Below are 16,448 nucleotides of genomic sequence, written 5' to 3' on the forward strand. Positions count from 1 at the left end.
TACTCACAAGCCTTCTTCCGAACAACGTTTATCAAAACGCAAAAATGTCTAGTTATATTTGCCACCAGCCATATTTAATAAACCATTTTAATCAAAAGGTATTTTAAAATAGGAAATTTTACACATCACAAATACCTAATATCTTGACAAGCGTTTTTTCGAACAATGCTCATCAAATAAAAAAACATGTTCAACTAAATTTGCAACCAGCCGTAATATATAAGTATAAACCATCTTAATCAAAAGGTATTTTACAATAGGCATTTTACACATCACAATACGTAATTAATATCGTCTCTATAAACAACCTACAGCTCACACCTGCCAGCATTCGCCCGCAGGCCGCCTTGCGGTGTGGACGCGTCGCAGCGCGCGCGAGTGTCCCGATCGTGAACGGTGTTTGTTTTATGGTGTACAAGATTTGACTTTACGCAGATGGAATACGTAATTCGTGAGTTCATTTTGCCTTTAATGTTGTTTTTTGATTAAGGTGATGATTGGAAGGAATACAAATGTGGTTGCGCGGAGTGGATCCTGTTTTATGCGGGGGGTTATGTTTTTGAAATATTGATGGGGTTTTATGTAAAACCATTAAATTTGTATGAAACAAGGTGTAGGTATGTTAGTAAATTATCAAATGCTTTGAAATGTAAAATGATGTATTTTATAAGGCAAGCCTAACATAATAATTTATCTTAATCAATAACGATCTTATTTTTTGCTGTGAATGTATTTCAAATAAAACACTCATTATAAAGAGAAAAAATTGCATATCGATAACTAAAATGGTTTTATCAGAATTATATTAATATCAACGGAACGTCGACAAATGTTTTGTAAATTAATTAACAAAATAGTGAAATCAATTTTATAGCTTCTGTTAGGAGCTTTCATAAATTGAAGGTTTTTCTCAGAAATTGAACAATATTCTGAACAGGAGAGAAGCCTGTTGAATGATAAAATTCATCTTAACGCTCAGACAATAGTCCTGAAGTCCTATATCGGATGGGACAGAATAAGGGATTTTTATGCAAAAGGAGAATTGTTTACGCTACGTAAGTACTTTATTTTTCACTTATTAATCACGATAATATTTATAACCGTTTTTGAGATACACTTTGTTAAACATTAGTGCAAAAATCTGTATGTTTCAACCCTAGCTGTAGGTCATGTTTCAATTTAAAATGTAAATAACTTTGTAGGGTTGTCACTGATATAAAAATATTTCATTTTATATTACCAGCTTTTAATTACTTTCACCTGTCCCGTTGTCTGTCAGTCTGTAATCAAATCTTGCAAGTTAAATTTGATCCACTTCCCGGGTTCCGATTGAGCTGAAAATTTGCATACACATGTAAGTCGGGTGACAATGCAATATTATGGTACCATCGAGCTGATCTGATGATGGAGACAGGAGGTGGCCATAGGAACTCTGTGATGAAACAACGCAACCTAATTGTGTTAGGAGTTTTTAGAATTGTCTCGATGAGTATTAGTTGTCTATCGTAAGAAAAGTACAGTCAGCGATAAAAGCTTGTACCAAAAATGAAATGTTTGCTAAAAACTTATTTATGATTTTGTTTTACTTTTTAATCCGCCTTTACAATTATAATAACTCGATTGTATATCACTTAGATAACACTATCCTTTGCAGCTCCGTATCTAGAAATATTCCACTCTGTAGGTATAACATTGTAGAAGTCTTTTAGCAAAATACGCCTAGCCACCCACTTCAAGTGCTTATTGTGTATTTTCTATTTTCAATTTCTCCTGAACTAAGCCCGAGCTTTTCCTGCGTTATTTTATTCGATTTTCTTTTAAGAATTGTTCCGTAGCCATTGTTTACTTGTAAAATAAAACGTTAACTTTGAGCACTCTGCACCGGTGCAGATTATTTTTCGTTGTGACGAAAATTATATTCGCTTTTAAGAGAAATGTATCGATAAAAAATAGGTATAGTAAATGTTTCATAATAATATAAACTTAATTAATAAAGAAAATTATTACTTAATTCAAATGATAGCAAAAAAGTGATTATTATATATTAATAGTTACAGTAAAAATAGTAAAAGATAGTTACGTAGTGACGTATCAGGAGCTCAAAACAGTGGCAGAGAGAAAAACAGAATGGCGATTACTCCACCGACAAGAGCCAGGCCCTTAAAATTGTGATGATGATGACAGTAAAAAAATTAGGATTAATCACATCTAATTATTATTAAATTTTATAGTCAAACAAATAATGATTTATTTAGGTTGATTGATTGAATGATTGATAGGTTGTATTTATTTAAACGGTCACTAGGCATTATTAATTTTATGATGAGCATTCTAGGTAACTATTTAGGTGTTTATCTTATTTAGTACAACACAATTCTCATTCAGCTTATTGTGGGACTTGTCGCATAATGTTATCTGTTATTCAATAATTTTACTGAAAATGGATTTCGGTCCTAATCTAGCCCACAAATAGAAATGTTACTCAAGCGTAATTTACAGCGTTACAATAATTATTAATGTTTACCTTTGTCATTTTGTTGACATTATCGGCGCTAGACATAACTAAGCTCGTGTTACCTTCACACGTGAATGAAACGCCCACACTGCCACCTACTAGTTTTCATGATTGTTAGTACACATTCGTTGCCACCCAGCCAAACAAGACATCCGCGCCAGGCCACAAAAATTCCATCATAAAGCTGTAGTACCACGATCCCGACTATCGGGTCGTTCTTCCTGGGAACAAAATCATAAAATACGCGATAGTCGAGTTTTTGGCACTGAATGCGTTAAAAACACTTTTATAGACACAATTTTCATCAAAATTATTTCAACAACAAAATGCACCTTATATTAAACCTAAATTCAAATTCTTCAAAACGCTCAAACATTGTTGAGGTTTGGAAGTTCAAAGAGGTAACCACTATCCCTCGTAAGCGGGTGGAAAGTTCTTTTTGTTGCCAAGTGAAAAGTAAAGTGGACGTAACTTTGTCGGTTTGAAGGTTGGCCACTGAACTAATGGTGCGCGCCCTACTTTATTGCGCTTTTCTCATGGGGTTTCGTCGTGTTTTTTCAGGCGAATTGAAGTGGGAAAAGTTCTGTTTTGCGGCTTAGTTTTGGTTTATGTTTTTAGTTACACAATAATATAGTTTTAGGCCAAATACATGACAAAGTTATTTAGCGATGAAGATCGCTAATATTACCTATTATTAGATAAATCGTCACAGTATTTTTCGTTCTGAAACTGTATATACCAAAAATACCTTACATACATATTAAATTGTAAAGTTAGTACCTACTACATACAACAAATTCTTAGGAAGAAAAAAATATTTACACAGAACAATGTTATACGTAAATTATTTCTACAGTTCGTGTTCAAAATTACATGTAGAGAGAATTGTAGATGTATTTGACACGTAGTCTGAATCATTACTTTTGGTACCTACCACATGTTCTGTAATAAAACCTCCACCTCTGAACACATCTGAAAATGAGTTTGCAACTATGCCGCAATATCAGTAACTCGCCAAAACAAATATATGTGGTAAATACTCCGTCTTCAAAAATATTTATAACGTAAATGACCATCTTATCTTGAAATCGTATACTTAAAAAGACTTGGCGCCCTTTATAAAGGCAATTTCCGAGGCACTTAGTACACAATATATGTTTATTTTCACTCACATTTCCCTCCAATTCTTCGTTAAGAGTGATTTTTCGCTAGACACCGAGTAAATAAATATGACATACATTGTGTAAAATATGTCACAGGGCTTATAATATAAGGCGGCACCTCTGGAAAAGCGAGTGTACTGAACAAGGTTTCCAATGGGACCGATACGAAAATTTGGGAAAAAAGATAATAATATTATCTTTTCCCAAATTTTCGTATCGGATATAATATTATATTTAGGTACTTACCTCTTTATAATGTTTCGTCTACTTAACTTTACTAAAGCGTCTCTTACTTTTCTTTTTCGCGATTTTGTGGTTAGTCTATTTGTTTAGTATGACGTATGACCATCTGAACACATTTTGCCATTGAAGATTACGACCTCCAATTCACCCAAATATGAGAGACAAATATTTTAATCCATATTTGTTAACTTAGATTCGCACTTATTTGCGGCGTTTGCGGTTGAGACTTTTGGACCTTGGTGTCAGGATGCGCTTAGTCTGTATAAAGATTTAAAGAAGATGCTCCTTGACACCATCACCACCAGAGATCCTATTAGGGCTGGCTCATTCCTTGGCCAAAGAATCGGAGTTGCCATTCAGCGGGGGAATGTAGCCAGCATTATGGGCACCCTTCCGCAGGGATCGGATCTGGGGGACTATTTGTGTTAGTTGTAATTTAGTTTTTATTTAATTGTAATTTATTTTATAAGGTGAATTTTAGATCGATTAATGTGTTACAACAGTAGCATAAGAACCACTTAGATTCTAATCCACTGATAATCGCAGAAGGTTTTGATTTTTTTGTACCCAAAATCGATCGTTCTGTGATTCAGAAATGGATATCGAGTTGTCCCAAACATTACAAACAACAACAAACAAACATTATAGTTTTAGTTTAATTTAATTTGTAATGTATGGATCTTGTTATCTGAATTAAATATATATATATATATATATATATATATTAACGCAATTCTATAATTTTTATATATTTTTTCCATCTGATTAATTTGAATCTGAAAGTAACAAAACCGGCGTTCGTATACAGTTTTTTCTGCTGTTGAATCGTAGAACGACTCCAACATTTTCAGGTTCAGAGAAAAAAATGGGTGTATTATTTGCCATCTTTTCTCTTGATGTTTTATCGTCGTCCGATAACGTAATATTGTTACATCTTGGTTACAAGTATGTGTCACATCTTGATTGACATGATGACATAATTGTAGGTATATGAAGGTACAGGTAAGGTGACACATGAAGGTAGAAAATTACGGAACATATTATGCATCACGTCAGAGCGGTACTTTGTTTACTGTGTTGGGTGATCGGTGATCACTTAGTGCCAGTTGCACCATCCGCACTTGACAGACTGATCAACGTCACCCGGCGCGCCGCGGCGGTCCACTATGAAACTTTCCACACAATACAATTTTGCGAACTCTTTAACGATGACAATCAGTTTGGTGCAACCGACCCTTAATGTTTTCTATAGAAAACGAATTGTCGGACGCCTCAGCCTGGACCCGAACCGTTCTAGCTTGCGTCATCTTTGAAGATCAAATATCTGGGATACCGAGCTTTGCTCGGAAAACAATATATCGAAACTCAAAAATGCGCGTTTCCCCCGAGATAATATTTAGCTAGTATCGATTTATCGCCCCCGAAAAGATGTAGCATATTTCATCGAAATCGTTAGAGCCGTTTCAGAGATCCCCGAAATATATATATACAGGGTGTCTCATTTAAATCGGTCAGTATGGGAAAGTCTGAAACTATAAGACATACGAAGATCTGTTCTTAGGAACCATGTCATCGATTTTAATAACAAGAAAAACTGCATTCATACATTTTTAAAAACCTGTACTCAAAATAATAAAAATAAGGCGGTGGTCATTTCGAACACATACTAAAATAAATTAAAGAATATGAAAACAATGCATTTTATTCACTTTCATTTCATTTCATTTCATTTTTTATTCAGTCACAATTTACATTGTATATGAATATAAATTATAATTAAAATTGAAAATTTAAATAAAAAATAAAAATAAAACTTAAATAATATCATGCAACTATAACAATTATTTACAAACTTAATAATATTTACAGATTTGGTATGTAGGTTGTAGGTTTAGTCAATAAAGATTATTATCATTAATAAAGTCCTGGACAGAATAATAGGACTTCCTTAAAAGAAACGCTTTAAGCCTTGCATTAAAAATACAATGATCTACTATGGATTTCAACTCGATCGGTAATTTATTAAATAATTGAATAGCCTGGACACAAGCAGCATGCTTCGGTATATTGAACTTGGCTATAATCTTATTGGGGATGTCTTTTCTTCTAGACAAGAGCCTGCTCTCTCTTTTGCTCTGGTTTTCAACCTGATGTAAATGTTTTATTAGATCAGAGAGCAGGACAAGACAGGGACGGCACTGGCAAGATTTTAAGTTCGGTGAAGTGATCCACGCAAGAATCTCTTTGCGAGATTCTAACTATGGTACGAATAGCCCATTTTTGCATCTTGAATGCAGAGTCTGCATTGTATTTATAATCATTGCCCCATAGTTTAATGCTGTACCGAAGCTTTGACTCTACTAACGAATGATATACCATCTTCAAGTGTTTTATTGTAAGTTCGTCTCTCAAACTACGGAGCGCATAGCAAGCAGAACTCATCGAAATGTTTACATGATGCACTTCGTGTTTCCAGTTTAATTGTGAGTCTAAGTATACGAGGGGCGTTCAAAATATTCTCGGTATTGATATCTTACGACCTCTTCTAAAATTTCTTTCGTTACTGGCCGCTAAGGTTTATTCATTGACATTAAAAAAAAGTATAATTCGAACCGAGATAGTCTTTTGTTTTTCTGCAATTGCTGAACAAACATGAACATTCTGTGCGAATTGACAATGTTAACTAAATTAGAACATCGATGCGTGATAAAATTCTTGACAAAACAGGGTAAAAATCAAAAAACCATAAAAGAGGAAATGGATTGTGTTTACCGTGAGTCTGCTCCTTCTTTATCTACCATTCAAAAGTGGTCAAGCGAGTTTAAACGCGGAAGGGAGAGTATTGAAGATGACCCTAGACCTGGCCGGCCTGTAGTAGCTACTTCACAAGAAAATATTGATAAAGTGGAAAAACTTATATTGGAAGATGGTCGAGTGAAGGTAAAATCTATAGCACAAGTAACCAATCTCTCTATTGGTACCGTACATGATATTATACATGACCATCTTAATATGTCAAAAGTAAGTGCAAGATGGGTTCCGCGAATGCTGACTCGGCTTCAAAAAGACATGCGTGTAGCTTGTTGTTCCGATTTTATTGACCTGTGCGGTGAAAATCCTGATGAGGTGCTGCAAAGAATAGTTACTGGAGATGAAACCTGGGTTCATCATTATGACCCAGAGAGTAAACAAGAGTCCATGCAGTGGCACATTAAGGGTTCAGCTCATCCCAAGAAGTTGAAGGTCATCCCTTCAGCTGGCAAGGTCATGGCCACGATATTTTGGGATTGTGAAGGAGTATTACTAATCGATTATAAAGAAAAAGGTGTAAATATCACAGGACAGTACTACGCTAACATTCTACGTCAATTAAAGTATGTAATTAAAGAAAAGAGGCGAGGAAAGTTAACCAAAGGTATTCTGCTTCTGCATGACAACGCCCCCGTCCATACTGCTCATATTGCCAAGGCAGCTATTGTTGAACGTGGGTTTAAAACTGTTACTCACCCACCGTATAGTCCGGACTTAGCCCCCAGCGACTTCTTTTTGCTCCCCAATCTTAAAAAGGATCTGCGTGGAAATAAATTTTCTGACGATGAAGCATTGAAGGCGGCAGTGGAGGAGCATTTTTACACGAAAGATAAAAAATATTTTTACGAGGGATTAAAAAAAATAATTGATCGATCTTTTAAGTGTATGAACATAGGGGGGGAGTATATTGAAAAATAAAAATATCAAACTTTTCGTACTTGTTTGTTTTCATTCTCATACCGAGAATATTTTGAATACCCCTCGTATGTATACCCAAAAATTTAACCACATCTACTTGATTTATACTGACTCCATTTAACTTAACATCTAAAATATCTGACTGTCTCGTTGACTTTAGACTGAGATATAGACTGACATTTTAGAAAATTTACTGCTTAAGACTTACACAATCGATATCTGAATAGAAATAGTTTTCGTTTTATTTTTCAAAACGTCCGGGTTCGATTCCCGAGCTGAGTACAGGTTTTTTTAAATGTATGAATGCAGTTTTTCTTGTTATTAAAATCGATGACATGGTTCCTAAGAACAGATTTTCGTATGTCTTATAGTTTCAGACTTTCCCATACTGACCGATTTAAATGAGACACCCTGTATATATATAAATAAATATACATATAAATAAATAAACAAGAATTGCTCGTTTAAAGGTATTAGATTAGATTACACTGGTTCGGTTTTTTAGCGTTTGGTTTATCTAAACGTAGCTTAGATAAACCAGACGCAAAAAAACCGAACAGCTGAAAGCCATGGGAATAGGTACTTACGCGACATTGAATATGTCACACGCACCCGGGATTTACCTTAGGAACGTTGAGTGTCAACGTGGGTGATATTTTGTAAATAAGTCTACGGAGTAAATAATTACGTTTGTTGAGCGTCTTAAAATATGAGAGCCTGTTTAATATATCATCACCTCAACTTTACCAGTGGCATACGTCCCACTGCTGGGCACAGTCGGCCTCGTTACACTATAGGTAAAGGCCGATTTTCATTCTGTCGTAGTTTTTTTTCCTCAGATTTTGATTAATTTTGGTGTATATGTATAAAGTTTCCTATTGTATTATACAAATATAGTTTGTCAAAGGTAGGACTGTCTCATTTCAAACATAGACATAGAGAATCATATACTATCTTTGTCTTACACTAGTATTGGCACCCAAAAGAAAAAGATGAGTAGGTATAGTTTTTTTTGTTCCTAATATTTACTGAAAAATTTCTATTTAATGAAAAATTGGTTTGACCAACTATATAATCGCAATTTCACCATGTCCTAAAAAACTTCCCCCGAGTTACGAAAACTTATGGTATTTTTGTACCGCGTCGGTGACAAACAAGTGAAGTCAAGTTAAGCCAAGTCCACTACATTTTTTTAGACCTTTTTACATAGGTATTTTAAATAAGACAATACCCAAAAACAGAGTATGTGCTTTTGAGTACGAACTTAGTTTTGAACTTAATAGTTACATCGTCTTAACGTTTTAGTTAGTTACCAACTTTAAATTATCTAACAGTACCTTAAACTTCACAATAATCTCTTTGGTGTTAAGTAATAATTTTGTAAAGGGTTGCTTAATACCAACGAAATTACTTTTTGACGAAATTGCCTGTCCCGAGTAGTACGTATTTTGTTAATTAAAATTAGCTCTGATAAATTGTTATACTTAGGTTAAGAGCAAAAATGTTCTCTAAAACCTTTTTTTAATGTGTGAAAGAAACATCGCATAGGGTGACTGCTTTAGTTATTGGCCACTACATAGTAATTGGCCACTTTTAACAATAAGGTTTCTTTTGGGTTGTTACTTCTTTTGATCTATCTTAGGCCAATTACTGGTACTATTATGTAGTGGCCAGTAGTTACTGGATATAGTTATAGCAGTCACCCTACACAATATGCACATAAGTAAACACACCTATGAAAATCTTAAGGGTTGTTGTGATTTTTTTTTTCTTAAGACCAAATATGACTTAAGACTAAATTGTTATTAACATTAGTTTATTTTTATTATTTTTATTGTCGCCCAGTTTTCACGTTACAAATAAAAACATGGAAGTTCGGTAAAAATCTGCGTACTGAGGGCTAGCTAGACGTGCCTCGTCCATATTCCACAACTTATTTCAAACCCCTTTAGTACCTTCCTGCGGCTTGGTTAAGTTATTTTCCTATTTTTTCTACATAACTCTCACTAAATCTTTGTTGTTGAGTTACGCATATTCTGAGAACTGCCAAAAAAACTTACTTGAGTTTAAAGGACTTCTGCTAAGTACTAAATAATTCTAAAACTTTAAGTGTTGGGTTACGTAAAGTTTTGGGAACAAATCAAATTATTTTATTAAATATTTTGATTTGTGTTTGAGTGGCGAGGTGGCCTAGGGGTTCAAGGCGTTAGCCCGGATTGCTAAAGACGCCGGTTCGAATCCGGCCTTCGCCACTGGAGGGCTTCGTCACTTTTTCTTTAATATATGACATTTATTTCAGTTTATAATTTAAGAAACCCTCAAACAGATATCGACCTCGAATATGATTCAAATATCGATTTGATGTCAGGTGTACCTACATTCGAATTGTCCTGTTGGGCTTATATTTTTTGCTACTTTTGTAATTGTTGTATGTATTTGTCAAGTATTTAAGTTTTGAAATTAACTGGGTCCATAATAAGTTTTTGGCAAAAATTTAATTTTTGGTACACGCTTTTATCGCTGACTGTACTTTTCTTACGACAGACAACTAATACTCATCGAGACAATTCTAAAAACCCCTAACACAATTAGGTTGCGTTGTTTCATCACAGAGTTCCTATGGCCACCTCCTGCCTCCATCATCAGATCAGCTCGATGGTACCATAATATTGCATTGTCACCAGACTTACATGTGTAGGGTTTTTGGTATTTAGCATACCTATTTAATTCGTTTTTAAAGTTACGGGTAGTTTGAAATAAGACCTAGCATACCTACTTAATAAGTTTTTAAAGTTAAGGGTAGTTTGAAATTGAAGACTGTTATTGGTTGGGTATAAAAAGAAAGACACTTGGCGGACAGCTCTCTTTGGTGGTTGAGTCGTGCTAGCAGGCGGTTGTCAAGAGAAGAGATTATTGTGAATTGGAAGAAGACAAGAAAATAAATGGATAAATATCTTCAAGGTGTTGTTATTTTTACACTTCAGAAGTGTGCAGAACGTAAGTACACGCCTACTGCTATTACTTATTGATTTAGTGAGATAACTGATAACATGACCCTTAATTCTGAGCTTGGAGATAATTAATTAACTATACGAAATTCTAATGGATTACGTAAGAAATATGGTACTGGTAACATTTTTATTTAATTTAAATGAGTACCTGCATCATTTATTAATAATATTATGATGATTATGATTATAGGCTATCTAATTGCATATCAGTTAAACTTAGGTTAGTTTGACCCATAAATGTAATTAAATGGACATAATATCAATGTGTAATCATAAGAATATATGCGTCAGTTGGTCGAGAATTCAAAGTATTTAACCACCATGCCACCGACAGCTGTACACGTGTTCTTCTTAATAAATAGATACGTGACTGTAGTTATTAACTTCTTTGCTACTTACTTACCCACACACATGTGGGAATTAGGCAGAATATGTCAACACGTGGGTCTTGATATGTGTTGGTTGGGGTATTCAAGGGTGCCTTAATTTTCATTATTTCTTCACTACGGCGCATAGTTTCAGAGATAAATTGATATTTATGATTTATAACCAGGTCTCGCAATTTAATTGAAGATTTTGAGTTTTGATTTTGATCCTTAATGTTAAAATTTGTGGAATATAAGTAGATGGCTTACTATGCAAACGGGGCATTGAATTTTGAGTCATTTTTTTTGCTACGACGCATAGTTTTTGAGATAAATGAATGTTTATAATTTGAACTACCATTAAACGTTATTTTGTCATATAATTCCTTTATAGTTTATAAGGTATTATGATATAGTATATAGGTATATGTAACACCGGATACTTTTACGTTTCATGCCGAGTTGTTGGAGAATATGGCTGACGATGACTCATGATGATCAACGGCGCTTGCGAACACCAGAAGCCTCGGTCTTCGCGAAAGGGAATGTAGCTGGAATAACAGCGGCAGTGAAAAAGGAATCCAGACCGAAGCAGAGTCCTGTTGTGAAAGTCGGGAGTAACCCCGCTTCGACAGCCTTAGCGAGAGGCACGCGCCACTGGACATCAGGTCATGTACACCTACTTTTACTATTATATTATGAATGATTTGATATGGTAATGTGTGTTAGATACCGTGAATTGCTTGACTTCATCTCGTTCATCGACATCTAGCACATATAACATAAGTATAAGATGAATATATTGCCAGAGGATAAGTTGAGAAAAATAAATTTGATGAACCGATAGAAACTATTACTTGTGTACCAATTATGAGAAATTTTTGCCTAAATATGTCAATGCGATATAATAACGCGTATATATCTTATCTTACGAAATAATAGATACGATCTATGAGTGGTTCTCAGCCGGTCAGACCTTTGACCAACTTTTGTGATTTCTATTTGAACTGCAAGGAAGCTCCACATTTATAATGCCATTTGATTATAAACAAAATTGGACAATAATTAGCTCATTAACGGCACATTTTCTGTGAATTGATTGATTTGTTGCTTTGTTTATTTATTGGTCGAGTATCGAGTATCGAGTATCGAGTATCGAGTATCGAGTATCGAGTATCGAGTATCGAGTATCGAGTATCTTATTGAATTATAGTCATTTGGTTTATTGAATTATAGAGTCATTTGGGTTATTGAATTATAGAGTCATTTGGTTTATTGAATTATAGAGTCATTTGGTTTATTGAATTATAGAGTCATTTGGTTTATTGAATTATAGAGTCATTTGGTTTATTGAATTATAGAGTCATTTGGTTTATTGAATTATAGAGTCATTTGGTTTATTGAATTATAGAGTCATTTGGTTTATTGAATTATAGAGTCATTTGCTTTATTGAATTATAGAGTCATTTGCTTTATTGAATTATAGAGTCATTTGCTTTATTGAATTATAGAGTCATTTGCTTTATTGAATTATAGAGTCATTTGCTTTATTGAATTATAGAGTCATTTGCTTTATTGAATTATAGTCATTTGCTTTATTGAATTATAGAGTCATTTGCTTTATTGAATTATAGAGTCATTTGCTTTATTGAATTATAGAGTCATTTGCTTTATTGAATTATAGAGTCATTTGCTTTATTGAATTATAGAGTCATTTGCTTTATTGAATTATAGAGTCATTTGCTTTATTGAATTATAGAGTCATTTGCTTTATTGAATTATAGAGTCATTTGCTTTATTGAATTATAGAGTCATTTGCTTTATTGAATTATAGAGTCATTTGCTTTATAGAGTCATTTGCTTCATTGAATTATAGAGTCATTTGCTTTATTGAATTATAGAGTCATTTGCTTTATTGAATTATAGAGTCATTTGCTTTATTGAATTATAGAGTCATTTGGTTTATTGAATGATCGAGTCGTTTGGTTTATTGAATGATCGAGTCGTTTGGTTTATTGAATGATCGAGTCGTTTGGTTTATTGAATGATCGAGTCGTTTGGTTTATTGAATGATCGAGTCGTTTGGTTTATTGAATGATCGAGTCATTGGTTGATTGAATTATAGTCATAATTTATAGTCATTGGGCTTGAATTATAGTCATTGGGCTTGAATTATAGTTATTGGGCTTGAATTATAGTTATTGGGCTTGAATTATAGTAATTGGTTGATTGAATTATAGAGTCATTGGTTGATTGAATTGTAGAGTCGTTGGTTGATTGAATTGTAGAGTCGTTGGTTGATTGAATTGTAGAGTCGTTGGTTGATTGAATTGTAGAATCGTTGGTTGATTGAATTGTAGAATCGTTGGTTGATTGAATTGTAGAATCGTTGGTTGATTGAATTGTAGAATCGTTGGTTGATTGAATTGTAGAATCGTTGGTTGATTGAATTGTAGAATCGTTGGTTGATTGAATTGTAGAATCGTTGGTTGATTGAATTGTAGAATCGTTGGTTGATTGAATTGTAGAATCGTTGGTTGATTGAATTGTAGAATCGTTGAATTATTGAATTGTAGAATCGTTGAATTATTGAATTGTAGAATCGTTGAATTATTGAATTGTAGAATCGTTGAATTATTGAATTGTAGAATCGTTGAATTATTGAATTGTAGAATCGTTGAATTATTGAATTGTAGAATCGTTGAATTATTGAATTGTAGAATCGTTGAATTATTGAATTGTAGAATCGTTGAATTATTGAATTGTAGAATCGTTGAATTATTGAATTGTAGAATCGTTGAATTATTGAATTGTAGAATCGTTGAATTAATTGTAGAATCGTTGAATTATTGAATTGTAGAATCGTTGAATTATTGAATTGTAGAATCGTTGAATTATTGAATTGTAGAATCGTTGAATTATTGAATTGTAGAATCGTTGAATTATTGAATTGTAGAATCGTTGAATTATTGAATTGTAGAATCGTTGAATTATTGAATTGTAGAATCGTTGAATTATTGAATTGTAGAATCGTTGAATTATTGAATTGTAGAATCGTTGAATTATTGAATTATTGAATCATTGAATTATTGAATCATATTTTTAATTCATAGGTTACTGCAGTTAATGTTGCAGCATTACATTGAAATGATTTTAATATGATGATTTTAATATAAGCGATAATGAAGAGTGCATGGTTGAACCTGTAGAACTCACTACAATTAAACCGAGATCGAGGAGGATTGATGGCCTCTTATTGGTTATATTTTTATGTTTAAATATTATGTTTAAGACTTGATAAAAATAGATGTACAATAATAAACATTATCTCATTACTAGATAAGCTGATATATTAAATAATGCATGAACTATAAAAAACTCGTCAAATAATAGTAGATTACCATTGAGGCAGTTTTTAAAAGAGATAATTTAATAATAAGAGATATTAATTTCAACTGGGAGGTTATTAAAGACACGTATTGCGGTAAAGAATTCACTTTTATACTTTTACTTATTGCCGAACTTGAAATTTGATAATTATATTTATACTAGTGCGCAAATCGTAATTAAAAGATTTATTCTTAATATTTTATGTTTACAAAAAGGCGAAGCTCCAGTATGTAGATCTCAATTAACGCAAGTATTTCCTTGAAGAAATCTCTGAGTGGATATTGGTGATACATGTTGCGTGGGCAGTTTTCTTACAACCTAAACATAATTACAACGTCGTCGTAATCACCCCAGTAGTTAAATGATACCATATTTCAGTTACAAAATATGCGATTCCATGGTATACATTTTTGATTGTATTCTAGAACAAGTCGGAAGGTACGGATAGGTAAAACATCAAGTTTTTGCAGTTCTATCGTTTATGTCTGCCATGTAACATTTAAAACGTATAATTTATTTAATTCAACGTGTAGAGAAAATGTTACTGGTCCTTTTTCTGCGGAAACACGCCTATTTAGGTGCTATGTTTATTCCCGAACTGCGGGATTTGGTATGCTGTAAAGACGTTTAGTGAATTAATATACTGTTCAAGTCTTTCATAAAACAATATGCATATTATAAAAAAATCTAATAGTCTGAAAATCCCAACGCGCCTTGCAATTGATGGACTAAGTACTTTGTCAGCTTGGATAAATCCTAACAAGCTAGAATATACGACCTTCTCTGAAAACATTGGGAGGGGAGCTATTAGGTATAGGTTTTTAGTACCAGATGATTAATGCATTGATAATGGGAACATAATAGGTCAAGTTGTACACAATAATTACTTAATTATCGCTGTGATTCATCATAGTAATATTTTATAAATTATAGTCAGGGTTAAAGTTACTGAAAGGTTCTCGGGAAATATTCCTGTCTCAAGAGTGAGGTTTATAATTGAAGATTTCTTGACATGATAATAGAAAATGATGTTGAAGCCACGAGAATTTGATTTGATTCGTGTGCTGACACAGCTAAGTACTACCATTTTAGAAAAGATTTGAACTGGTTCATATTATATATGGCAGGAAGATTGATAGTGCTTCAGTCACGAGAATTGAATTGGTTCGTGTACTCTGTTGTTTCAGTCACGAGAATTTAATTGGTTCGTGTACTATCTACCTGCAGATAGAGATGATCATTACTCATGAAAATCGAATAATAAATGGCAATTAATGATCTGTTACCCTGAATTACTAGTCAAGGTGTACACTGTTGTGATTATTAACCCAATGTTGGATATTTTTAGCAAGTTGAGCGCCGCACCTCTACCGGCGTCCCCCGCCTCGCGCCGCCTGAGTCCGATGCGAGCCGTCTCCAGCAGGAGCCCGCCTCGCGCCGCCAGAGTCCGGTGCGAGCCGTCTCCAGCAGGAGCCCGCCTCGCGCCGCCAGAGTCCGGTGCGAGCCGTCTCCAGCAGGATGTCTCCGGCAGAAGAGTAACAATTTTAACCCTTCGTATGCTTTAGTCAAAATTTACCACTGAATTAATAACCTTGAAACTGTAAATTCTAGTCCAAATTGTGTGGCAGGCATACGAAAGGTTATTTAGATGATGTTTTTGAGATTTTGACATGCTGATGCCTGATTGAAACTGTTTCGTATCCTATGCGATTAGTGTATCCACTGTTAAGTAGTATACGTAGTCTGTCGGCCAAGTGTAGGGTTTCCACCTGGCACGTGTATGAGGACATACACGGAGTCAGGATGGACGAGTGTAGGGTTTTTGGTATTTAGCATACCTATTTAATTCGTTTTTAAAGTTACGGGTAGTTTGAAATAAGACCTAGCATACCTACTTAATAAGTTTTTAAAGTTAAGGGTAGTTTGAAATTGAAGACTGTTATTGGTTGGGTATAAAAAGAAAGACACTTGGCGGACAGCTCTCTTTGGTGGTTGAGTCGTGCTAGCAGGCGGTTGTCAAGAGAAGAGATTA

The 16,448-nt window shown here is 33.9% G+C and overlaps 1 protein-coding gene and 1 non-coding gene across 2 annotated transcripts in view; both read left to right on the top strand.

The window, feature by feature from the left end:
* The first annotated feature begins 238 nt into the window (after nt 1–238).
* The window catches only part of LOC134649408 (acid sphingomyelinase-like phosphodiesterase 3a), a 93,034-nt gene continuing 76,824 nt past the window's right edge, over nt 239–16,448 (top strand). Inside the window, exon 1 of the mRNA XM_063504158.1 lies at nt 239–451. The gene's annotated coding sequence lies outside the window, so the exon portion shown is untranslated. The remainder of the gene's footprint in view (nt 452–16,448) is intronic.
* On the top strand, nt 9,830–9,902 carry Trnas-gga (transfer RNA serine (anticodon GGA)). Its single transcript has one exon. It is a non-coding gene; the product is annotated as a tRNA-Ser (tRNA).

The sequence above is a fragment of the Cydia amplana genome, chromosome 7 (assembly GCF_948474715.1).
Source record: "Cydia amplana chromosome 7, ilCydAmpl1.1, whole genome shotgun sequence".
NCBI lineage: Eukaryota > Metazoa > Arthropoda > Insecta > Lepidoptera > Tortricidae > Cydia > Cydia amplana.